Consider the following 24,977-nt stretch of genomic DNA (forward strand, 5'->3'; position numbering starts at 1 on the left):
GAAGTTCAATTACCACTTTATTACATCCATTTAGAAATCACACAATAATCATTTAATCACTAAATTACAGGATTTTAGTCAGTACCAATATTTTATTGATCCATGAGTTAGGAACAAAAAAAAAAAATAGTGCAAGTTGGGAATAAATTGCACTGCTGAGAGCCAATCAGATTGCAAGGATCTTTATATCCCCTGCCCATTGGTATAATTGCACTCTCATTAAGACATCCAACAGTTAGTTTCAGTTGGTTTCATTTTACCTCTGTGTATAGTTTACACTTAAAAAGATATTAATATTTATCATTATTAATTAATAACAAATACACTTCATAATTATACTGTGATAGCAAATTACATGTAAGATTGGCATACTGATGCTTGTGCTTTTATACTTAGAAAACTGGTTAAGTGTGTGTATATATATGTTTTATAATGATAATCATTACAGTACATGAGAGCTGCATTTGGATTGTCAAAGGAAAGGAAAGGAATTTTATTTCAGTGTCTAGTCGTTCTAGCGCTGGAGCGCTAATTGGGGACACTGTAAACCCAAATTAACAATTAACGCAAGTCAAGTCTAATGTTGGTTTTTGAGGAGAGGGGAAAACTGGAGTACCTGGAAAAAAACCTGTTGGTGCAGAGTAGAAAACCAACAGCAACTCAACCCACATTATGACACGGAGTCTGGGAACCGAACCCTGAGGCTGCGTTGGTGGGAGGTGAGTCCTCTCACCACTACGCCATCCCTGTACCTCCATCATAGTTAAACAGCAAGTAAAAGCAGTTGTAAAGAAAGCCTGAAAAAATATGGGCGGCTTGAACGTATGTCTGTGTGATTGTGCTGCACTTAAGTTATTCTAGAGCAGTGCTGTGCAATCTTACTGTCATGATAGGTGTCCTACACAAGCCTGGATTTCTTCAGGCTTTTGTCACAATTGCTTAAGTTGCTGGTTAATTGTGGTGATCTCTAACTCCTATGTATTCAATTTCCACACTTCAAATATATGAGCATTTCAGATATATATTCTGTGTCATTCCTGCTTTTGATATTTCCTTTAAATTCAAATATTTGAACTTTTAACTAAGGTTTACTTGGCAATTGCATTTTATACCTGTTGGCCAGAATGTGCATTTATAATGTTTACTCTTAAAGTGCTGCTATGGTCAAAAAATCACTTCTTTTTTTCCTTGAGATTTTGAAAGTGCATGTGATTGCTCAACACTTGACTGGCAAAAATTTAAGCTGATTCTTATCCAAAGGCTATTTACTTTCAGTGTAAGTTTTGGATTTTCAGGGTCCACACAAAACTCACGTTTCAAACTGACCGATTGGACCTCAGAGGGTTGGATCTAGGGAATAGTGACATTGTTTACTCACTAGCTTAAAATTTCAGTGTGTGAACACAACTTATTATATATGCAAAACATGAGTTTAAAAGTCTGAAAGCCTCAAATGCCTTTGCTGCATATTAACCCTTTGAACCGGCCAGACTTATTATTTTACTCAGTCTAATGCCAGACGATTTTGCTCGTCAATTGGGATCCCTCAGGAGTCAATGCATTAATGCTCCCATTAATTCAGCTCTATACACACACATTGCATTCTTAACCTATCGAGTCTTATATGTCTTATGTGAGTCATTTCATATACCATTTCATCACTATTGAGTCTTTGATGTCATTTTATCCTCAATCCTCAATCCAGCCCTCTCAAGATTTTAAAGGTAGTAATGGCAGACCATTAAACAGGACAATTCCAGTTAAAATAAACAGGTGTCTTTTTGGAATCAAGGCTTAAAATATGGATCAGTTACTGTTTAGTTCTGAAATCCAAAGAAAATAGAAATTGTTTTTTGGTCATAGTAGCACTTTAGACTCACATTATTTTTTACCCTCTCTCAACAGATATGGATTTACACTTGGTTGGAAGATATCATTGCCCTGCAGAACTAATAGAGGCATAACTCAATCTGATTGAGATCCCAAATTGTTTCAATGCCTTGCAATCTACCATTGCTAACATTTGCATTAATTCACTGGTAAGAGTAAGGTTTGTTTCTTTTATGCATCATAGGAACTTCAATTTATGCCAACTTTGAACAGTATTATTTTAACTGAACATTAAAAGCACCTGTGTAGAAAATGATAGTATTATTTATGAATCTAGTAGCATGGCCACAACAATTAATGTCATCAGATATTTTAATGTACATTGTTATCAAATATCATTGCCACAAAAAAATGTCATCAGATATTTTAATGTACATTGTTATCAAATAATAATTTGCAAATAAGTAAGTAAGTACATGTGAGATGCTGGTAGCTGACTATCTTCTTCAACTGCAGCACCCAGGCCTGGGTCAGTTAACATTTTATACAACTCCTGAACCTCTATTCCCACTGTATAATTAAAGTAGCAAAACATTGATTCAAAAGTTCTTTTGTGCATCATTCACCACTCCCTAATGGCCACCAGAAAGTATTGAAGGGATTGGAGCCACTTCTTCCACCATGTTGCTAACACTGACAAATTACCTTAATTTGCAATCAAACAATGCTAGGGCTTAGATTTCAATGTTTACTGCCGTCATTGTGCACAATCAATCCCATCCTTGTTGCCAGTGTTAAATTACTGAGAAACCAACGGATCGTTACAGCTACGATGGATTAAACCAGATTATCATTAAATAACGTAATCAACCACACAACATGGCAACATACTCAGAACAGCCTCGTTTTAATACACATCCTTCAAACAAACCGCTAACAAACAAATAAATCACAAAGATCATATTCCTTTAATTTTCACGATAGTCGATCATCAAACAGATCTTAGCATCAGATTGTCTAGTTTTATCCTTTTTCTTACACATTCACTTAATCACTTCCTGAAAAAAATTGAAGTTGTTTTTGTATCAGAAAGACGTTTATATTATTCAACAGTCGTTTTCTTTACACTGTACAGGATAGCAACACCTCCATCACTCGGGAATCTTAAGCCCTTGGTATGTTATCAGGCATTTTGATTTGGTGGCATTGTCACTGAAGCTATAAATCTGAGTGACCCCAGCTTGAACACAGACGGTCCTCTGACACCAGCCATGAAATCTCAGACAGTGACTGGGTTATGGTTCCTGTACAAACATCCTAACAGTCACAATACAGAGAGCTGCTGAACTGTATTCAGCCATGAAATCTCAGACAGTGACTGGGTCATGGTTCCTGTACAAACATCCTAACAGTCACAATACAGAGAGCTGCTGAACTGTATTCAGCCTGTATTCAACAAAGTTGACTACTGTAATTGTGTGCAATGACCTCATAGATTATATGGAGCATAACCTGGGATTGGTTGATCATCACGGCTATTTGGGCCTTGGGAAGCGCGAAAGTGGCACAAGCACCGAGTGGAGCGCACTAGACTCTCCACCCAGCTTGGGGTCACATGACTGGCATCATTTGGCCATCTATCCTTACTCAATATTTGTTTTATGAAACAGGTTATGAAGAGAGGTGTTGCTTTCCCACGCAGAGCTAATTGACATCTAGCTGTGGTACTGTGCTCTGACATCAAACATGGACTGTACAGCGGCAGGCAGAGGCGTCTTCATAAGCTTTCAGCCTGATATCGGGAGCTGCGCCCTTTTGCAATTCAGTCCTACATGTAATACTGCAAGTAAAGGGTGATTAGCACTGCCAATGATAATATAATTATTAACTACAATTGATGTGAGTCTATTCATCTATTGATGTACACACACTTCACATGTTATCCAGGCAAACTAATTGCTGTCATTCGTGATCCTTGAAATGTGTTTTGTCCAATCTGTGATGATCAGATTATGGACTGTTTTGTCAAGTTTTGCTGGGTGGTTTTATCAAGAGATGCAGTTATCACCAGGCTGAAGTTACTAAGAAATTAAGCAACACCTCCATCACTTGGGAATCTTAAGCCCTTGGTATGTTATCAGGCGTTTTGATTTGGTGGCATTGTAACTGAAGCTAAATCTGAGTGACCCCAGCTTGAACACAGACCGTCCTCTGACACCAGCCATGAAATCTCAGACAGCGACCCAGTTATGGTTCCTGTAACATCCTAACATGCAGTCACAATACAGAGAGCTGCTGAACTGTATTCAGCCTGTATTCAACAAAGTTGACTACTGCAATTGTGTGCAATGACCTGTTAGATTGTATGGAGCATGACCTGGGATTGGTTGATCATCACGACTATGTGGGCCTCGGGAAGCGGGAAAGTGACACAAGCACCAAGTGGAGTGCACTAGACTCTCCACCCAGCTTGGGGTCACGTGGGTGGCATCATTTGGCCATCTATCCTTACTCTATATTTGTTTTATGAAACAGGATATGAAGAGAGGTGTTTCTTTCCTACTCACAGCTAATTAACATCTACCTGTGGTGCTGTGCTTCGACATCAAACATGGTCCTGTCCAGCGGTACCCAGAGGCGTTTTCGCATGCTTTCAGCACAATATCGTGAGCTGCGCCCTTTTGCAATTCAGTCCTAATACTGCAAGTAAAGGGTGATTAGCACTGCCAATTATTTCATAAGTCTATATTATTATTAACTACAATCGATGTGACTCTATTCGTCTATTGATGTACACACAGTTCACGTGTCATCCGGGCGAACTTTCTTAGGGTATGGTGTTTTTAGTTTTTAGGCCATGTCCTTAGGGACTCGTCACGCATTCATTCCAAGAATGCACCATCCTCTTACAATTTTTCACAAATGCTTGATATCAATAAATTATTAACAAAAAGGAAAAAAAACGACCTGTTGCTGTTTTAATCTGTAACGATCAGCATATTACATGTTTTACAGGGAGGTTTCAATGAGCGACGCAATTAAGACCAGGCTGATTATCAAAGTTTATGCCCACTGTATCTTACATGAGGCCGCCCTTCAAATATCACAGCAAGCTGGCAAAAAGCATCGCTTCCATTGATTTAAAAACCAAACCCTGTAAATGCACAAAAACAGAAACAACACACACATGCACTCTACCTTTTGTTGTGAAAATCTGTAATGATTAGGGCCCAAAAAGAAAAAAAAGAAGTTACGTTAAGTATGTCATTTGTAATACTAGGACATGTACAGACAAATTTTGACTTTGTTTACTTACTGATACCAAGATCAATTTCTGAAGCTTTTAAATTTTGTGAAATAAAAACAAAAAACACATATTGGCTGCACCTTCCCCCCCCCCCCCCCCCCATAAAGTTACTTTATGTATGTCATTTGTAATACTAGCCTAAGGACATGTCCAGACAGATTTTGACTTTGTTTAATAATTACTGATACAAAGAATTTCTGAAGGTTTTAAATTTTGCGAAAAAAAAAAACATATTGGCTTCACCTCTCCCCCCTGCCCAGAAATAAAATTAACCTAAATCCCTACCTTTGGACAACCTTTCAAGTGGCCACACTTTCCCTGATATGAGTTGTGATAGTACTGGTGCAGATATTGCAACCAGCATTGTTTGATTTTAACATTCCACACTGGCAGAACCTGTCATCGCCCTCCTTCACTCTCTTTGGGATGTATGATTCTTGTCCTTGCTTGTAGGAAACACTGTAGGGGCCCATTTCCCGAAGCCAAAGTAATGTGACATACTCATGTCTGAAGACAATTCGCCACCGGAAACTCTTCTTCAGATTGCATGTGTTGATCTTTATGTACATTGCCAACTTCACATGCTTGACCTCACGGCCTTGCATCGAGTTTAGTCCAAGGTGGTGTGGTGTGGTATGGCATATCCCAGAGTCCACACAGTTGGGTTCACACCATTTAAAAACAACACATTTATCTTGGCACAAGGTCTTCACATCAGCTACTTGTGCTTTGCTTACCTCAACCCTTAAATAAAGGGATGCCAAGTCCCTAAGTTTCAGTCCAACAAATGCCAGTACATGGAGTTTGAGAATTGACCTTTGTGACGGTGTTGAAATTGACAAGACCTCCTGAATTAAGGAAGGGAAGTTCCATGAAAAATTCTTTGATTCCAATCCTGTAAAGCGGTAAGAGAAAGAAATGCCCTTTTTCCTCTTCTCCCCAAACCATCACACAAAGGAATTGTAAAGCCTGCTACACTTTGCAGTTTCTCTCACACATGTCAGGAATTTGATGGCAAAGCATCTGGCATGTCTGATAAAGTTGTGGCTGATTTAAGTTGGGAATCATTAGTGTATTGCATATAACCACTGTCAGTAGATTTGTAAACCATTGCTGGCAGGCATTATTTGTGTTTATGCAAGGGTTCTGGTTTAATCAGATTCACAAACTTACCAAGTGGTGGGATAAATTCCTCCTTCAAAATCAACTTTGTGACCTCACTAGCTTCTTTGCTTTCCTGAAGGATCCCGGAGTTTTGCTTTTAATTTTTCAACCTTCTTGGCTGTTGCAATTCTCTATTCATACCCTGTACTAATTCATTCTTGCCATGTGTCCTTAGGCCCTGCACCAATTGACCCATCCATTGTCTACATCTGAAGTATTCGGAATACTGGTGTACATGTACTTCTTTTCACTGATAAGGCCTCCTTCGTATAAAACATGCATACTTCTCACTTTGTTTCTTAAACTGTTCTCATATTCATGGATGTTGGTTTGTACAATCTGTTTTACAATATGTGTACACTCAGGTTTTTGACATTCTAATGTATTCTGCCATACATTTCTTGGGGGCAGTGTTTATAAGTGTAGTCCACATACCATCAAGGACTGGTTTGTCAGGCTGGGCCAATATGTTTTTCATCCCACAGTGAACTGGCCTCAGTACCTCTAGAGTCATTTTTCTTCTTCACATAATCTGTGCCCTTGAAAGGTTTAGTTTCTCACTTGACTGCAAATCAAGCTCACTTGTTCTAGCAGGTAGTCTTGATCTTTTGTTCCTCACTTCACACTCATTTGTCAATTCATCAATCTGTCAAAATTTGACAGTTATATTAAAATTTAAAATTATTATTATTATTATTGTCATTATTATTATATTATAATTTGACAATTATATTATTTAAAAATATTATTTATTATATGTCATTAGTTAATATTTAAATATAAAGTTTTATCTATTTATTTATTTATTTATTTATTTATTCATTCATTTTTTACTTTAATCTTTTGTGGGTGATGGAAAAAATAAAATTAATATAAATTAATATATGTAGTGAGGATATGAAAATAGAAATGAGACAAAGCAAGTGAGAGACATTACTAAGCTTCCATAGACTTCCTTCTCTCTGACACTTCACTGTACTACATAACTGTCATAGCTAGGCTATAGCTACCTTTCGTTTCCTCTGACGGATTCGCTCTTCTGTGCTATGAAGTTCAGGCTGCAATTCTTTAAGTTCCACAGATTTTTTGTCAAGTTGAGACTTTATTTCTTTTATATGTTCATCACAATCCAATTTCTTTTGCAATTCTTCATGCATTCCCTCCTTTTTGAGGCGACTGTACAGTCCCAATGGGAAGTGTCCCTTTGAATGTACCCTAAAAGACCATTGTTTTTTTGCAGTGAAACGGGGACAAGGCGCAGAGGAAAAAGACAGATAACTCGAAGAGATGTGGAACTAAAATGGTATGGTTTTCGATTTGCATATAAATTTCGAGAAACAAAAAAAACTTTACAGTAAAAACTCACCTTGGGAGCTCTTGGGGAGCGTCAACTAAGGTGCATTCGGCTCCAATCATGCCCTAATTTTTCGCCGCTTCTGCAACAAATTTGGCTTCATGACACACCATCGGAAAGCTTGTGATCCGAAGAAACTGAAAATGCCCGCCTTCTCTACGTAGAAAAGACCCAGTCCCCCCAAAAACCCATTTTCTTGGCCTATTTTAAACGGCTGGCACAAAGGCAGAAAACCGATAGGTCTTTGCGCGTTTGTTAGCGACCATCTTGACAATTCAAGCCCAAGTTCTTGTGAAACATTTGAGGGGTAGGCTGGCCCCTGCGTGTTCTTACTTGGCAGTTGCTCAACATGTAAATTTTGAAGATCATTCCTTAAGTTTCACCTCAATCATCAAACAGATTTTAGCACCAGATTCTCTAGTTTTATCCTTTTTCTCACACATTGACTTACTGACTCCCTGAAAAAATTAGAAGTTGTTTTGTATCAGGAAGATGTTTAATTGTTAAACAGAGTTTTTCTATATACTATACTAGAAATTAAGCAACACCTCCATCACTCGGGAATCTGGAGCCCTTGGGTATATTATCAGGCATTTTGATTTGATGGCATTGTAACTGAAGGTAAAGCTAAGTGACCCCAGGTTGAACACAGACGGTCCTCTGACACCAGCCATTAAATCTCAGACAGCAACCCGGTTATGGTTCCTGTAAACATCCTTACAGTCACAATACAGAGAGCTGCTGAACTGTATTCAGCCTGTATTCAACAAAGTTGACTACTGTAATTGTGTGCAATGACCTGATAGATTGTATGGAGCATGAACTGGGATTGGTTGATCATCACAGCTATGTGGGCCTCAGGAAGCCCGAAAGTGGCACAAGCACCAAGTGGAGCGCACTAGACTCTCCACCCAGCTTGGGATCACATGACTGGCATCATTTGGCCATCTATCCTTACTCGATATTTGTTTTATGAAACAGGTGCTATGAAAAGAGGTGTTGCTTTCCCACAGACCTTAATATCCAACTTTTACTACTGTCAATATTTGTGAGTCTATTCATCTATTGATGTACACACTCTTCACGTGTTATCAGGTCAAACTTTGCTGTCATTGGTGAGCTGTGCCCTTTCGCAATTCAGTCCTAATACTGCAAGTAAAGGGTGATTAGCACTTCCAATTACTATTATTTTATTATTAACTACAATCAATGCGAGTCTGTTCACTTATTGATCAATGTAAACACACTTCACGTGTTATCCAGGCAAACTTTACTGTCATTCGTGATGCTTACGGTGTGTTTTGTCCAATCTGTGACCATCAGATTATGTATTGTTTTGTCAAGTTTTGCTGGGTGGTTTCATCAAGAGATGCGGTTATCACCCGGCTGATCAGTATCAAAGTCCGTGCACATTGACACTATGTCGCAAGTAGCAGTCACTTGTGATATCACAGCAAACTGCTGAATAAATTTCTCAAAATTTGATCCTGTGAAAACCAAACCCATCTTTCAAGAGAATTTGCAGGAACGGTGAAGTTTGTAAAACTCTTGCCTGCCATCAATATGCCTGCATGGCTTTGACTCCCATAAAGTCAACAAGCCTCGTGTTTTCTAATCAAGAGTTTGGCTGACATCATAGTTTCGCCCTGTGTTACGATTTTTATTTCCACATTGGTTTGTCCTGCTCTTGTGAGATGCGGCTCATTCAATCTCAAGATTGAAGGAGTGTTAGCTGTAGCATCTCGGAGATCATGAGCAGGAATCCCACCGGGGACCTGAAAATTTTGTCAGGATTCTTACTTGGCAGTTTCTCAACATGTAACTTTGAAGATCATTCCTTAATTTTCACCACAATCATCAAACACCTTTTAGCATCAGATTGTCTAGTTTTATCCTTTTTCTCACACATTTACTTACTCACTCCCTGAAACGATTTAGAAGTTGTTTTGTACATGTATCAGAAAGGTGTTTAATTGTTGAACAGAGTTTTTCTATACACTATACTGGAAATTAAGCAACACCTCCATCACTCGGGATTATCTTGAGCCCTTGGTATGTTTTCAGGCGTTTTGATTTGGTGGCATTGTAACTGAAGCTAAATCTGAGTGACCCCAGCTTGAACACAGACCGTCCTCTGACACCAGCCATGAAATCTCAGACAGCGACCCAGTTATGGTTCCTGTAACATCCTAACAGTCACAATACAGAGAGCTGCTGAACTGTATTCAGCCTGTATTCAACAAAGTTGACTACTGCAATTGTGTGCAATGACCTGTTAGATTGTATGGAGCATTACCTGGGATTGGTTGATGATCACGACTATGTGGGCCTCGGGAAGCGGGAAAGTGACACAAGCACCAAGTGGAGTGCACGAGACTCTCCACCCAGCTTGCGGTCACAGGGCTGGCAACATTTGGCCATCTATCCTTACTCTATATTTGTTTTATGAAACAAGATATGAAGAGAGGTGTTGCTTTCCTACTCACAGCTAATTAACAACTACCTGTGGTGTGCTGTGCTTCGACATCAAACATGGTCCTGTCCAGCGGTACCCAGACGTGTTTTCGCATGCTTTAAGCACAATATCGTGAGCTGCGCCCTTTTGCAATTCAGTCCTAATACTGCAAGTAAAGGGTGATTAGCACTGCCAATTATTACATAAGTCTATATTATTATTACCTACAATCGATGTGAGTCTATTCATCTATTGATGTACACACAGTTCACGTGTCATCCGGGCGAACTTTCTTAGGGTATGGTGTTTTTAGTTCTCAGGCCGTGTCCTTAGGGACTCGTCACGCATTCATTCCAAGAATGCGCCCTCCTCTTACAATTTTTCACAAATGCTTGATATCAATAAATTGTTAACAAAAAGGAAAAAAAACTACCTGTTCCTGTTTTAATCTGTAACGATCAGCATATTACGTGTTTTACAGGGAGGTTTCAATGAGCGACGCAATTAAGACCAGGCTGATTATCAAAGTTTATGCCCACTGTATCTTACATGAGGCCGCCCTTCAAATATCACAGCAAGCTGGCAAAAAGCATCGCTTCCATTGATTTAAAAACCAAACCCTGTAAATGCACAAAAACAGAAACAACACACACATGCACTCTACCTTTTGTTGTGAAAATCTGTAATGATCAGGGCCCGGCTGTTCAAAAGCCGATTAACGCTAATCCCAGATTAAAAATTAACCTTGGAGTTATACTTCTCTAATTCTCAAATGTTGTTCAACACTGATATTCAGCAAAACTTTGCATTAGCAGAAGTCAACCCTGAAAGAGAAAAATAAGCAAAAGAAACTATCAACTAAAAGTTGAAAACATGAAACAAAAGTGTACGCTAATCCTGGATTAAGTTAATCGGCTTTCGAACAACCGGGCCCAGTATATTATGTGATTATGTTGTTTACAGGGAGGGAGGTTTCAATGAGTGACGCAATTAAGACCAGGCTGATTATCAAAGTTTATGCCCACTGTATCTTACATGAGGCCGCCCTTCAAATATCACAGCAAGCTGGCAAAAAGCATCGCTTCCATTGATTTAAAAACCAAACCCTCTGAATGCACAAAAACAAAAACAACACACTCATGCACTGTACTTTTTGTTGTTAAAATCTGTAATGATCAGTATATTATGTGATTATGTGTTGTACAGGGAAAGAGGTTTCATTGAGCGCTGCAGTTAAGACCAGGCTATTTATCAAAGCACCGCTTCCATTTATTTTAAGACCATTAGAAAGCACATGTACATGTATTTGTTTACATCTCTTATTACAGTTTCATTTAAATTCGTCTACACTGTACTTGCAGTAAGTTAATATTTTTGTACAGTGTTACAGGTATGGGTTCATTGGGTGATGAACACAATTTCATTATTGCTCCATGCCATCCAGCTTACCTTCTCAGACTTAAGAAAGTTTTAATGCAAGGCATTCTTCAAGCTGGAAAAAAGGAGTTACGTTAAGTATGTCATTTGTAATACTAGGACATGTACAGACAAATTTTGACTTTGTTTACTTACTGATACCAAGAATTTCTGAAGGTTTTAAATTTTGCGCAAAAAAAAAAAAAAACACATATTGGCTTCACCTCTCCCCCCTGCCCAGAAATAAAATTAAACTAAATCCCTACCTTTGGACAACCTTTCGAGTGGCCACACTTTCCCTGATATGAGTTGTGATAGTACTAGTGCAGATATTGCAACCAGCATTGTTTGATTTTAACATTTCACACTGGCAGAACCTGTCATCGCCCTGAGCCCTTCACACTCTTTGGGATGTATGATTCTTGTCCTTGCTTGTAGGAAACACTGTAGGGGCCCATTTCCCGAAGCCAAACTAATGTGACATACTCATGTCTAAAGACAATTTGCCACCGGAAACTCTTCTTCAGATTGCATGTGTTCTTTATGTACATTGCCAACTTCACATGCTTGACCTCACGGCCTTGCACCGAGTTTAGTCCAAGGTGGTGTGGTGTGGTATGGCATATCCCAGAGTCCACACAGTTGGGTTCACACCATTTAAAAACAACACATTTATCTTGGCACAAGGTCTTCACATCAGCTACTTGTGCTTTGCAAACCCTTAAATAAAGGGATGCCAAGTCCCTAAGTTTCAGTCCAACAAATGCCAGTACATGGAGTTTGAGAATTGACCTTTGTGACGGTGTTGAAATTGACAAGACCTCCTGAATTAAGGAAGGGAAGTTCCATGAAAAACTCTTTGATTCCAATCCTGTAAAGCGGTAAGAGAAAGAAATGCCCTTTTTCCTCTTCTCCCCAAACCATCACACAAAGGAATTGTAAAGCGTGCTACACTTTGCAGTTTCTCTCACACATGTCAGGAATTTGATGGCGAAGCATCTGGCATGTCTGATAAAGTTGTGGCTGATTTAAGTTGGGAATCATTAGTGTATTGCATAACCACTGTCAGTAGATTTGTAAACCATTGCTGCCAGGCATTATTTGTGTTTATGCAAGGGTTCTGGTTTAATCAGATTCACAAACTTACCAAGTGGTGGGATAAATTCCTCCTTCAAAATCAACTTTGTGACCTCACTAGCTTCTTTGCTTTCCTGAAGGATCCCGGAGTTTTGCTTTCAATTTTTCAACCTTCTTGGCTGTTGCAATTCTCTATTCATACACTGTACTAATTCATTCTTGCCATGTGTCCTTAGGCCCTGCACCAATTGACCCATCCATTGTCTACATCTGAAGTATTCGGAATACTGGTGTACATGTACTTCTTTTTACTGATAAGGCCACCTTCGTATAAAACATGCATACTTCTCACTTTGTTTCTTAAACTGTTCCCATATTCATGGATGTTGGTTTGTACAATCTGTTTTACAATATGGTGTACAGGTTTTTGACATTCTAATGTATTCTGCCATACATTTCTTGGGGGCAGTGTTTATAAGTGTAGTCCAAATACCATCAAGGACTGGTTTGTCAGGCTGGGCCAATATGTTTTTCATCCCACAGTGAACTGGCCTCAGTACCTCTAGAGTTATTTTTCTTCTTCACATAATCTGTGCCCTTGAAAGGTTTAGTTTCTCACTTGACTGCAAATCAAGCTCACTTGTTCTAGCAGGTAGTCTTGATCTTTTGTTCCTCACTTCACACTCATTTGTCAATTCATCAATCTGTTAAAATTTGACAGTTATATTAAAATTTAAAATTATTATTATTATTATTATTATTATTATTATTATTATTATTATTATCATTATTATTATATTATAATTTGACAATTATATTATTTAAAAATATTATTTATTATATGTCATTAGTTAATATTTAAATATAAAGTTTTATTTATTTAATTTATTTATTTATTTATTCATTCATTTTTTACTTTAATCTTTTGTGGGTGATGGAAAAAATAAAATTAATATAAATTAATATATGTAGTGAGGATATGAAAATAGAAATGAGACAAAGCAAGTGAGAGGCATATTACTAAGCTTCCATGGACTTCCTTCTCTCTGACACTTCACTGTACTACATAACTGTCATAGCTAGGCTATAGCTACCTTTCGTTTCCTCTGACGGATTCGCTCTTCTGTGCTATGAAGTTCAGGCTGCAATTCTTTAAGTTCCACAGATTTTTTGTTAAGTTGAGACTTTATTTCTTTAATATGTTCATCACAATCCAATTTCTTTTGCAATTCTTCATGCATTCCCTCCTTTTTGAGGCGACTGTACAGTCCCAATGGGAATTGTCGCTTTGAATGTACCCTAAAAGACCATTGTTTTTTTGCAGTGAAACGGGGACAAGGCGCAGAGGAAAAAGACAGATAACTCGAAGAGATGTGGAACTAAAATGGTATGGTTTTCGATTTGCATATAAAATTCGAGAAACAAAAAAAACTTTACAGTAAAAACTCACCTTGGGAGCTCTTGGGGAGCGTCAACTAAGGTGCATTCAGCTCCAATCATGCCCTAATTTTTCGCCGCTTCTGCAACAAATATGGCTTCATGACACACCATCGGAAAGCTTGTGATCCGAAGAAACTGAAAATGCCCGCCTTCTCTACTTAGAAAAGACCCAGTCCCCCCAAAAACCCATTTTCTTGGCCTATTTTAAACGGCTGGCACAAAGGCAGAAAACCGATAGGTCTTTGCGCGTTTGTTAGCGGCCATCTTGACAATTCAAGCCCAAGTTCTTGTGAAACATTTGAGGGGTAGGCTGGCCCCTGCATGTTCTTACTTGGCAGTTGCTCAACATGTAAATTTTGAAGATCATTCCTTAAGTTTCACCTCAATCATCAAACAGATTTTAGCACCAGATTCTCTAGTTTTATCCTTTTTCTCACACATTGACTTACTGACTCCCTGAAAAAATTAGAAGTTGTTTTGTATCAGGAAGATGTTTAATTGTTAAACAGAGTTTTTCTATATACTATACTAGAAATTAAGCAACACCTCCATCACTCGGGAATCTGGAGCCCTTTGTATATTATCAGGCATTTTGATTTGATGGCATTGTAACTGAAGGTAAAGCTAAGTGACCCCAGGTTGAACACAGACGGTCCTCTGACACCAGCCATGAAATCTCAGACAGCAACCCGGTTATGGTTCCTGTAAACATCCTTACAGTCACAATACAGAGAGCTGCTGAACTGTATTCAGCCTGTATTCAACAAAGTTGACTACTGTAGTTGTGTGCAATGACCTGATAGATTGTATGGAGCATGAACTGGGATTGGTTGATCATCACAACTATGTGGGCCTCAGGAAGCCCGAAAGTGGCACAAGCACCAAGTGGAGCGCACTAGACTCTCCACCCAGCTTGGGGTCACATGACTGGCATCATTTGGCCATCTATCCTTACTCGATATTTGTTTTATGAAACAGGTGCTATGAAGAGAGGTGTTGCTTTCCCACAGACCTTAATATCCAACTTTTACTACTGTCAATATTTGTGAGTCTATTCATCTATTGATGTACACACTCTTCACGTGTTATCAGGGCAAACTTTGCTGTCATTGGTGAGCTGTGCCCTTTTGCAATTCAGTCCTAATACTGCAAGTAAAGGGTGATTAGCACTTCCAATTACTATTATTTTATTATTAACTACAATCAATGCGAGTCTGTTCACTTATTGATCAATGTAAACACACTTCACGTGTTATCCAGGCAAACTTTACTGTCATTTGTGATGCTTACGGTGTGTTTTGTCCAATCTGTGACCATCAGATTATGTATTGTTTTGTCAAGTTTTGCTGGGTGGTTTCATCAAGAGATGCGGTTATCACCCGGCTGATCAGTATCAAAGTCCATGCACATTGACACTATGTCGCAAGTAACAGTCACTTGTGATATCACAGCAAACTGCTGAATTAATTCACAAAATGTGATCCTGTGAAAACCAAACCCATCTTTCAAGAGAATTTGCAGGAACGATGAAGTTTGTAAAACTCTTGCCTGCCATCAATATGCCTGCATGGCTTTGACTCCCATAAAGTCAACAAGCCTTGTGTTTTCTAATCAAGAGTTTGGCTGACATCATAGTTTCGCCCTGTGTTACGATTTTTATTTCCACATTGGTTTGTCCTGCTCTTGTGAGATGCGGCTCATTCAGTCTCAAGATTGAAGGAGTGTTAGCTGTAGCATCTCGGAGATCATGAGCGGGAATCCCACCGGGGACCTGAAAATTTTGTCAGGATTCTTACTTGGCAGTTTCTCAACATGTAACTTTGAAGATCATTCCTTAATTTTCACCACAATCATCAAACACCTTTTAGCATCAGATTGTCTAGTTTTATCCTTTTTCTCACACATTTACTTACTCACTCCCTGAAACGATTTAGAAGTTGTTTTGTACATGTATCAGAAAGGTGTTTAATTGCTGAACAGAGTTTTTCTATACACTATACTGGAAATTAAGAAAACACCTCCATCACTCGGGATTATCTTGAGCCCTTGGTATGTTTTCAGGCGTTTTGATTTGGTGGTATTGTAACTGAAGCTAAATCTGAGTGACCCCAGCTTGAACACAGACCGTCCTCTGACACCAGCCATGAAATCTCAGACAGCGACCCAGTTATGGTTCCTGTAACATCCTAACAGTCACAATACAGAGAGCTGCTGAACTGTATTCAGCCTGTATTCAACAAAGTTGACTACTGCAATTGTGTGCAATGACCTGTTAGATTGTATGGAGCATTACCTGGGATTGGTTGATGATCACGACTATGTGGGCCTCGGGAAGCGGGAAAGTGACACAAGCACCAAGTGGAGTGCACGAGACTCTCCACCCAGCTGGCAACACGGCTGGCAACATTTGGCCATCTATCCTTACTCTATATTTGTTTTATGAAACAGGATATGAAGAGAGGTGTTGCTTTCCTACTCACAGCTAATTAACAACTACCTGTGGTGCTGTGCTTCGACATCAAACATGGTCCTGTCCAGCGGTACCCAGACATGTTTTCGCATGCTTTAAGCACAATATCGTGAGCTGCGCCCTTTTGCAATTCAGTCCTAATACTGCAAGTAAAGGTTGATTAGCACTGCCAATTATTACATAAGTCTATATTATTCTTACCTACAATCGATGTGAGTCTATTCATCTATTGATGTACACACAGTTCACGTGTCATCCGGGCGAACTTTCTTAGGGTATGGTGTTTTTAGTTCTCAGGCTATGTCCTTAGGGACTCGTCACGCATTCATTTCAAGAATGCGCCCAATCCTCTTACAATTTTTCACAAATGCTTGATATCAATAAACTATTAACAAAAAGGGAAAAAACCTACCTGTTGCTGTTTAAATCTGTAACGATCAGCATATTACATGTTTTACAGGGAGGTTTCAATGAGCGACGCAATTAAGACCAGGCTGATTATCAAAGTTTATGCCCACTGTATCTTACATGAGGCCGCCCTTCAAATATCACAGCAAGCTGGCAAAAAGCATCGCTTCCATTGATTTAAAAACCAAACCCTGTAAATGCACAAAAACAGAAACAACACACACATGCACTCTACCTTTTGTTGTGAAAATCTGTAATGATCAGGGCCCGGCTGTTCAAAAGCCGATTAACGCTAATCCCAGATTAAAAATTAACCTTGGAGTTATACTTCTCTAATTCTCAAATGTTGTTCAACACTGATATTCAGCAAAACTTTGCATTAGCAGAAGTCAACCCTGAAAGAGAAAAATAAGCAAAAGAAACTATCAACTAAAAGTTGAAAACATGAAACAAAAGGGTACGCTAATCCTGGATTAAGTTAATCGGCTTTCGAACAACCGGTCGCAGTATATTATGTGATTATGTGTTTTACAGGGAGGGAGGTTTCAATGAGCGACGCAATTAAGACCAGGCTGATTATCAAAGTTTATGCCCACTGTATCTTACATGAGGCCGCCCTTCAAATATCACAGCAAGCTGGCAAAAGGCATCGCTTCCATTGATTTAAAAACCAAACCCTCTGAATGCACAAAAACAAAAACAACACACTCGTGCACTGTACCTTTTGTAGTTAAAATCTGTAATGATCAGTATATTATGTGATTATGTGTTGTACAGGGAGGGAGGTTTCATTGAGCGCTGCAGTTAAGACCAGGCTATTTATCAAAGCACTGCTTCCATTTACTTTAAGACCATTAGAAAGCTCATGTACATGTATTTGTTTACATCTCTTATTACAGTTTCATTTAAATTCATCTACACTGTACTTGCAGTAAGTTAATATGTTTGTACAGTGTTACAGGTATGGGTTCATTGGGTGATGAACACAATTTCATTATTGCTCCATGCCATCCAGCTTACCTTCTCAGACTTAAGAAAGTTTTAATGCAAGGCATTCTTCAAGCTGGAAAAAGAAGTTACGTCAAGTATGTCATTTGTAATACTAGGACCTGTACCGACAAATTTTGACTTTGTTTACTTACTGATACCAAGAATTTCTGAAGTTTTTAAATTTTGCGAAAAAAAAAACACATATTGGCTTCACCTCTCCCCCCTGCCCAGAAATAAAATTAAACTAAATCCCGACCTTTGGACAACCTTTCCAGTGGCCACACTTTCCCTGATATGAGTCGTGAGCTGCACCCTTTTTGCAATTCAGTCGTAATACTGCAATTAAAGGGTGATTAGCACTGCCAATTTTTATATAACCCTATATTATTATAAAACTACAATCAATGTGAGTCTCTTCGTCTTTTGATGTACACACAGTTCACGTATCATCCGGGCGAACTTTCAGGAACGTAAAACTCTTGCCTGCCACCAGTGTGCTTGGGTTTGATTATCATAAACTCAACAAGTCAAGTTTTTTTGATTAAGAGTTTGGCTAACATGATAGTTTCTCCCTGTGTTAGGATTTTTATTTCCACATTGGTTTTTCCTGCTCTTGCAATACGGCTCCTGCAATCTCACTATTGGAGGAGTGTTAGCTAGCTGTAGCATCTCGGAGATTATGGGTGGGTATCCAACTGGGGGCCTGAAATTTTTTTTTCAGGCTTCCTTAATTGGCAATTGCTCAACATGTACATGTAACTTACACCATCATTCCTTAATTTTGATCATAGTCATCAAACTGATTTCAGTATCAGATTGTCTAGTTTTATCCTTTTTCTTACACATTCACTTACTCACGTCCTGAAAAAAAAAAAGTTCTTTCTGTGTCAGGAAGATCTTTAGTTATTAAAGACACAATTCCTCTACACTATACTAGAAAGCAACACCTCCGTCAGTAGGGAATCTTAAGCCCTTGGTATGTTATCAGGCGTTTTGATTTGGTGGCATTGTAACTGAAGCTAAATCTGAGTGACCCCAGCTTGAACACAGACCGTCCTCTGACACCAGCCATGAAATCTCAGACAGCTACCCAGTTATGGTTCCTTTCACATCCTAACAGTCACAATACAGAGAGCTGCTGAACTGTATTCAGCCTGTATTCAACAAAGTTGACTACTGCAATTGTGTGCAATGACCTGTTAGATTGTACGGAGCATTACCTGGGATTGGTTGATGATCACGACTGTGTGGGCCTCGGAAAGCGGGAAAGTGACACAAGCACCAAGTGGAGTGCACTAGACTCTCCACCCAGCTTGGGGTCACGTGGGTGGCAACATTTGGATATCTATCCTTACTCTATATTTGTTTTATGAAACAGGATATGAGGAGAGGTGTTGCTTTCCTACTCACAGCTAATTAACAACTACCTGTGGTGCTACATGTGCTTCAACATCAAACATGGTCCTGTCCAGCGGTACCCAGACGCGTTTTCGCATGCTCTCAGCACAATATCGTGAGCTGCGCCCTTTTGCAATTCAGTCCTAATACTGAAAGTAAAGGGTGATTAGCACTGTCAATTATTACATAAGTCTATATTATTATTAACTACAATCAATGTGAGTCTATTCGTCTATTGATGTACACACAGTTCACGTGTGATCCGGGCGAACTTTCTCAGGTTATGGTGTTTTTAGTTCTCAGGCCATGTCCTTAGGGACTCGTCACGCATTCATTCCAAGAATGCGCCATCCTCTTACAATTTTTTACAAATGCCTGATATCAATAAATTATTAACAAAAAGGAAAAAAAACGACCTGTTGCTGTTTTAATCTGTAACGATCAGCATATTACATGTTTTACAGGGAGGTTTCAATGAGCGACGCAATTAAGACCAGGCTGATTATCAAAGTTTATGCCCACTGTATCTTACATGAGGCCGCCCTTCAAATATCACAGCAAGCTGGCAAAAGGCATCGCTTCCATTGATTTAAAAACCAAACCCTGTAAATGCACAAAAACAGAAACAACACACACATGCACTCTACCTTTTGTTGTGAAAATCTGTAATGATCAGGGCCCGGCTGTTCAAAAGCCGATTAACGCTAATCCCAGATTAAAAATTAACCTTGGAGTTATATTTCTCTAATTCTCAAATGTTGTTCAACACTGATATTCAGCAAAACTTTGCATTAGCAGAAGTCAACCCTGAAAGAGAAAAATAAGCAAAAGAAACTATCAACTAAAAGTTGAAAACATGAAACAAAAGGGTACGCTAATCCTGGATTAAGTTAATCGGCTTTCGAACAACCGGTCGCAGTATATTATGTGATTATGTGTTTTACAGGGAGGGAGGTTTCAATGAGCGACGCAATTAAGACCAGGCTGATTATCAAAGTTTATGCCCACTGTATCTTACATGAGGCCGCCCTTCAAATATCACAGCAAGCTGGCAAAAGGCATCGCTTCCATTGATTTAAAAACCAAACCCTCTGAATGCACAAAAACAAAAACAACACACTCGTGCACTGTACCTTTTGTAGTTAAAATCTGTAATGATCAGTATATTATGTGATTATGTGTTGTACAGGGAGGGAGGTTTCATTGAGCGCTGCAGTTAAGACCAGGCTATTTATCAAAGCACTGCTTCCATTTACTTTAAGACCATTAGAAAGCTCATGTACATGTATTTGTTTACATCTCTTATTACAGTTTCATTTAAATTCATCTACACTGTACTTGCAGTAAGTTAATATGTTTGTACAGTGTTACAGGTATGGGTTCATTGGGTGATGAACACAATTTCATTATTGCTCCATGCCATCCAGCTTACCTTCTCAGACTTAAGAAAGTTTTAATGCAAGGCATTCTTCAAGCTGGAAAAAAGAAGTTACGTCAAGTATGTCATTTGTAATACTAGGACCTGTACCGACAAATTTTGACTTTGTTTACTTACTGATACCAAGAATTTCTGAAGTTTTTAAATTTTGCGAAAAAAAAAACACATATTGGCTTCACCTCTCCCCCCTGCCCAGAAATAAAATTAAACTAAATCCCGACCTTTGGACAACCTTTCCAGTGGCCACACTTTCCCTGATATGAGTCGTGAGCTGCACCCTTTTTGCAATTCAGTCGTAATACTGCAATTAAAAGGTGATTAGCACTGCCAATTTTTATATAACCCTATATTATTATAAAACTACAATCAATGTGAGTCTCTTCGTCTTTTGATGTACACACAGTTCACGTATCATCCGGGCGAACTTTCAGGAACGTAAAACTCTTGCCTGCCACCAGTGTGCTTGGGTTTGATTATCATAAACTCAACAAGTCAAGTTTTTTTGATTAAGAGTTTGGCTAACATGATAGTTTCTCCCTGTGTTAGGATTTTTATTTCCACATTGGTTTTTCCTGCTCTTGCAATACGGCTCCTGCAATCTCACTATTGGAGGAGTGTTAGCTAGCTGTAGTATCTCGGAGATTATGGGTGGGTATCCAACTGGGGGCCTGAAATTTTTTTTTCAGGCTTCCTTAATTGGCAATTGCTCAACATGTACATGTAACTTACACCATCATTCCTTAATTTTGATCATAGTCATCAAACTGATTTCAGTATCAGATTGTCTAGTTTTATCCTTTTTCTTACACATTCACTTACTCACGTCCTGAAAAAAAAAAAGTTCTTTCTGTGTCAGGAAGATCTTTAGTTATTAAAGACACAATTCCTCTACACTATACTAGAAAGCAACACCTCCGTCAGTAGGGAATCTTAAGCCCTTGGTATGTTATCAGGCGTTTTGATTTGGTGGCATTGTAACTGAAGCTAAATCTGAGTGACCCCAGCTTGAACACAGACCGTCCTCTGACACCAGCCATGAAATCTCAGACAGCTACCCAGTTATGGTTCCTTTCACATCCTAACAGTCACAATACAGAGAGCTGCTGAACTGTATTCAGCCTGTATTCAACAAAGTTGACTACTGCAATTGTGTGCAATGACCTGTTAGATTGTACGGAGCATTACCTGGGATTGGTTGATGATCACGACTGTGTGGGCCTCGGAAAGCGGGAAAGTGACACAAGCACCAAGTGGAGTGCACTAGACTCTCCACCCAGCTTGGGGTCACGTGGGTGGCAACATTTGGATATCTATCCTTACTCTATATTTGTTTTATGAAACAGGATATGAGGAGAGGTGTTGCTTTCCTACTCACAGCTAATTAACAACTACCTGTGGTGCTACATGTGCTTCAACATCAAACATGGTCCTGTCCAGCGGTACCCAGACGCGTTTTCGCATGCTCTCAGCACAATATCGTGAGCTGCGCCCTTTTGCAATTCAGTCCTAATACTGAAAGTAAAGGGTGATTAGCACTGTCAATTATTACATAAGTCTATATTATTATTAACTACAATCAATGTGAGTCTATTCGTCTATTGATGTACACACAGTTCACGTGTGATCCGGGCGAACTTTCTCAGGTTATGGTGTTTTTAGTTCTCAGGCCATGTCCTTAGGGACTCGTCACGCATTCATTCCAAGAATGCGCCATCCTCTTACAATTTTTTACAAATGCCTGATATCAATAAATTATTAACAAAAAGGAAAAAAAACGACCTGTTGCTGTTTTAATCTGTAACGATCAGCATATTACATGTTTTACAGGGAGGTTTCAATGAGCGACGCAATTAAGACCAGGCTGATTATCAAAGTTTATGCCCACTGTATCTTACATGAGGCCGCCCTTCAAATATCACAGCAAGCTGGCAAAAGGCATCGCTTCCATTGATTTAAAAACCAAACCCTGTAAATGCACAAAAACAGAAACAACACACACATGCACTCTACCTTTTGTTGTGAAAATCTGTAATGATCAGGGCCCGGCTGTTCAAAAGCCGATTAACGCTAATCCCAGATTAAAAATTAACCTTGGAGTTATATTTCTCTAATTCTCAAATGTTGTTCAACACTGATATTCAGCAAAACTTTGCATTAGCAGAAGTCAACCCTGAAAGAGAAAAATAAGCAAAAGAAACTATCAACTAAAAGTTGAAAACATGAAACAAAAGTGTACGCTAATCCTGGATTAAGTTAATCGGCTTTCGAACAACCGGGCCCAGTATATTATGTGATTATGTGTTTTACAGGGAGGGAGGTTTCAATGAGCGACGCAATTAAGACCAGGCTGATTATCAAAGTTTATGCCCACTGTATCTTACATGAGGCCGCCCTTCAAATATCACAGCAAGCTGGCAAAAAGCATCGCTTCCATTGATTTAAAAACCAAACCCTCTGAATGCACAAAAACAAAAACAACACACTCGTGCACTGTACCTTTTGTAGTTAAAATCTGTAATGATCAGTATATTATGTTCATTATGTGTTTTACAGGGAGGGAGGTTTCATTGAGCGCTGCAGTTAAGACCAGGCTATTTATCAAAGCACTGCTTCCATTTATTTTAAGACCATTAGAAAGCACATGTACATATATTTGTTTACATCTCTTATTACAGTTTCATTTAAATTCATCTACACTGTACTTGCAGTAAGTTAATATGTTTGTACAGTGTTACAGGTATGATGGGTTCATTGGGTGATGAACACAATTTCATTATTGCTCCATGCCATCCAGCTTACCTTCTCAGACTTAAGAAAGTTTTAATGCAAGGCATTCTTCAAGCTGGAAAAAAGAAGTTACGTCAAGTATGTCATTTGTAATACTAGGACCTGTACCGACAAATTTTGACTTTGTTTACTTACTGATACCAAGAATTTCTGAAGTTTTTAAATTTTGCGAAAAAAAAAAAAAAACACATATTGGCTTCACCTCTCCCCCCTGCCCAGAAATAAAATTAAACTAAATCCCGACCTTTGGACAACCTTTCCAGTGGCCACACTTTCCCTGATATGAGTCGTGAGCTGCACCCTTTTTGCAATTCAGTCGTAATACTGCAATTAAAGGGTGATTAGCACTGCCAATTTTTATATAACCCTATATTATTATAAAACTACAATCAATGTGAGTCTTTTCGTCTTTTGATGTACACACAGTTCACGTATCATCCGGGCGAACTTTCAGGAACGTAAAACTGTTGCCTGCCACCAGTGTGCTTGGGTTTGATTATCATAAACTCAACAATTAAGTCAAGTTTTTTTGATTAAGAGTTTGGCTAACATGATAGTTTCTCCCTGTGTTAGGATTTTTATTTCCACATTGGTTTTTCCTGCTCTTGCAATACGGCTCCTGCAATCTCACTATTGGAGGAGTGTTAGCTAGCTGTAGCATCTCGGAGATTATGGGTGGGTATCCAACTGGGGGCCTGAAATTTTTTTTTCAGGCTTCCTTAATTGGCAATTGCTCAACATGTACATGTAACTTACACCATCATTCCTTAATTTTGATCATAGTCATCAAACTGATTTTAGTATCAGATTGTCTAGTTTTATCCTTTTTCTTACACATTCACTTACTCACGCCCTGAAAAAAAAAAAAAGTTCTTTCTGTGTCAGGAAGATCTTTAGTTATTAAAGACACAATTCCTCTACACTATACTAGAAAGCAACACCTCCGTCACTAGGGAATCTTAAGCCCTTGGTATGTTATCAGGCGTTTTGATTTGGTGGCATTGTAACTGAAGCTAAATCTGAGTGACCCCAGCTTGAACACAGACCGTCCTCTGACACCAGCCATAAAATCTCAGACAGCGACCCAGTTATGGTTCCTGTAACATCCTAACAGTCACAATACAGAGAGCTGCTGAACTGTATTCAGCCTGTATTCAACAAAGTTGACTACTGCAATTGTGTGCAATGACCTGTTAGATTCCGTACGGAGCATTACCTGGGATTGGTTGATGATCACGACTATGTGGGCCTCGGAAAGCGGGAAAATCACACAAGCACCAAGTGGAGTGCACTAGACTCTCCACCCAGCTTGGGGTCACGTGGGTGGCAACATTTGGATATCTATCCTTACTCTATATTTGTTTTATGAAACAGGATATGAGGAGAGGTGTTGCTTTCCTACTCACAGCTAATTAACAACTACCTGTGGTGCTGTGCTTCGAC

The 24,977-nt window shown here is 39.0% G+C and overlaps 2 long non-coding RNA genes and 1 pseudogene across 3 annotated transcripts; all 3 read right to left on the reverse strand.

Annotated features, from left to right (window-relative positions):
* Positions 1–5,436: 5,436 nt before the first annotated feature.
* LOC138009975 (uncharacterized) lies at positions 5,437–6,218 on the reverse strand (annotated as a pseudogene).
* A 13,203-nt stretch (positions 6,219–19,421) lies between these two features.
* LOC138010292 (uncharacterized) lies at positions 19,422–21,158 on the reverse strand. The gene is made up of 4 exons (XR_011124443.1): positions 20,969–21,158; positions 20,742–20,784; positions 20,037–20,116; positions 19,422–19,458 (listed from the first exon to the last, which is right to left on the reverse strand). It is a non-coding gene; the product is annotated as an uncharacterized lncRNA (long non-coding RNA).
* A 1,064-nt stretch (positions 21,159–22,222) lies between these two features.
* Positions 22,223–23,880, reverse strand: LOC138010377 (uncharacterized). Of its 2 annotated transcripts, none has more exons than XR_011124453.1 (4): positions 23,779–23,880; positions 23,547–23,589; positions 22,838–22,917; positions 22,223–22,259 (listed from the first exon to the last, which is right to left on the reverse strand). It is a non-coding gene; the product is annotated as an uncharacterized lncRNA (long non-coding RNA). The 2 variants fall into 2 exon arrangements; XR_011124452.1 differs by having other exon boundaries at positions 22,234–22,259; positions 22,758–22,917.
* Positions 23,881–24,977: the final 1,097 nt, after the last annotated feature.

This window comes from Montipora foliosa, chromosome 7 (assembly GCF_036669935.1).
Source record: "Montipora foliosa isolate CH-2021 chromosome 7, ASM3666993v2, whole genome shotgun sequence".
NCBI lineage: Eukaryota > Metazoa > Cnidaria > Anthozoa > Scleractinia > Acroporidae > Montipora > Montipora foliosa.